This window comes from Cyprinodon variegatus, unplaced genomic scaffold (genome assembly GCF_000732505.1).
Source record: "Cyprinodon variegatus isolate N-32 unplaced genomic scaffold, C_variegatus-1.0 Scaffold566, whole genome shotgun sequence".
Taxonomy (NCBI): domain Eukaryota; kingdom Metazoa; phylum Chordata; class Actinopteri; order Cyprinodontiformes; family Cyprinodontidae; genus Cyprinodon; species Cyprinodon variegatus.
The window spans coordinates 249,265-251,460 of NW_015151019.1; positions in this window are offsets into that span (position 1 = coordinate 249,265).

The window sequence follows — 2,196 nt, forward strand, 5'->3', positions numbered from 1 at the left end:
GGATGGATGGATGGATGGATGGATGGATGGATGGATGGATGGATGGATGGATGGATGGATGGATGGATGGATGGATGGAAATAACTATAGTTGAAGCCGTAATTTCTATTGTTGACATACTTTACGTTATGGCTGGTTACATCCGTCCATCCGTCCATCCATCCATTTTCTTCCGTTTTATCTGGGGCCGAGTCGCTGAGGCAGCAGTCTAAGCAGAGATGCCCAGACTTCCAGATCCACACACACCTCCTCCAGCTGCTCTGGGGGGACCCAGAGGCGACATCAGGCCAGCTCAGAGACGTAGTCCCTCCAGTGTGTCCTGGGCCTTTCCATCACGCCTCCTCCCAATAGGACATGCCTGGAACACCTCCCGAGGGAGGCAACCAGGAAGCACCTGTAACAGATGCTCGAGCCGCCTCAGCAGGCTCCTTTCGATGTGGAGGAGCAACGACTCTACTCCGAGCTCCTCTCGGGTAACTGAGCTCCTCACCCGATCTTGAAGGGTGCGCCTAGCCACGATGTGAAGGAAACTCATTTCGTCCTCTTTCTGTCATTACCCAGATCAAATGACCATAGATGAGGGTGGAAACGTAGATTGATCAGTAAATCGAGAGCTTTGCCCCCCCGACTCAGCTCCCTCTTCATCACGACAGTCCTATACAGCGACCGCATTGCTGCCGACGCTGCACCGATCCGTCTATCGATCTCATGCTTACTACTTAATATAAACATTTCATTTTAATACAAGGACATGAGCGAAAATAAAAAAAGAGTACATTTCTGAATTGTTTATCGTAAACTGACCATGCTTACAGCACAGGAGTAGGTTTGTTTATATACAATAGAGCCAGTTCACAACACATTTAAAGTAAAAATCCGATCAGATCATTTAGTCAAATTGGTTACATTTTTTATATCTGAATAAAACCAGCTGATTGCATCCAGTTATTGAATTTGCAGGATTCGCTTCTCTTGGATGAGAACGTAGAGCAGCCATTTGCTTCTAGTAGTTGTAGTGTAGTTGACTCTATCGTCTTCATTAACTTTATTTGTAAAGCTCTGTAAAACAGCTAAATGCTGAAAACAAATTGCCAAACATTACTTAGAATAATAAAACACAACAAAATAATAAAATGCAGCATAAAGGTACTAGTAAGGCAATAATAATAATTTGTTTAAGCTAAACAAACAAGGTCATAACAACTAAGTCCTGCCAATGTTAAAAGCCAGTAAATACAAGTAAGTGTTGAGCCAAGTTTTAGAGTTGGCAGCGAAGGAGCCTCTTTCATGTGCAGCTGGAGGATATTCCCAAAAAGAGAAGCATTGATGGTCGAAGGCTGTCATCCCTCTGAGTTTCCTTTTAAACCATTCCAAAGGCATTGCGCTTGTAATCCAGAGGGTCTAAGTTCAAGCCCCACTCCCACAGACTGTCACTCTGGGTCCCTGAGCAAAGACCCTTAACCCCACACTGCTCCCCGGGCGCCGCACAATGGCAGCCCACTGCTCCCGAAGGGGATGGGTTAAATGCAGAGAGTTCATTTCAATGCTCTTTCACATCTCTTTGATGTACTTTAATGACAATAAAACGTTGAGATAAAACGTTGAGAAACCTCGGTACCGACAGGAGCTGCTGTTCTGCTGCCCTGATGGACCGAGGAGGTAAGTAGGGGTTAAGAAGCTCAGAGAGGTAAGATGAAGCAAGGTAATTTAAGCAACTAAAACCAGGGTAAGAATTTTAAAATTGACTCTAAATGTACAGGCAGCCAGTGGAGAAAAGCAAGGACAAGACTGAAGTGGTCATATTTAGGAGTACGAGTTAAAAGACAAGGAGCTACATTTTGCAGGTGAAGACAGCAAAGACTGGCGCACGCCAACATAGAGTCTGTTACAGTAATCCAACCAAGATGAAATAAAAACAGGAGATAACTGTTTCAATGGCTGCCTTGAGAGAAAAAGGTTTTAGTTTTGCTAATCGTCTTAACTGATAAAAATAAGATCTGACAACCACTCCAATTTGGTGTCCATATTTAAAATCACTGTCCACTTTAAAACCCATATTTGTGACTTTTGATATAAAATATGGTGTCAGCGGTCTTGGGTCTAAAGCAGTGGAGTCACAGGGGGGGTTTGGTCCCAACATTATAACCACAGTTTTCTTCTTATTCAAATGTAAAAAGTTAAGGGTCGACCAGGCTT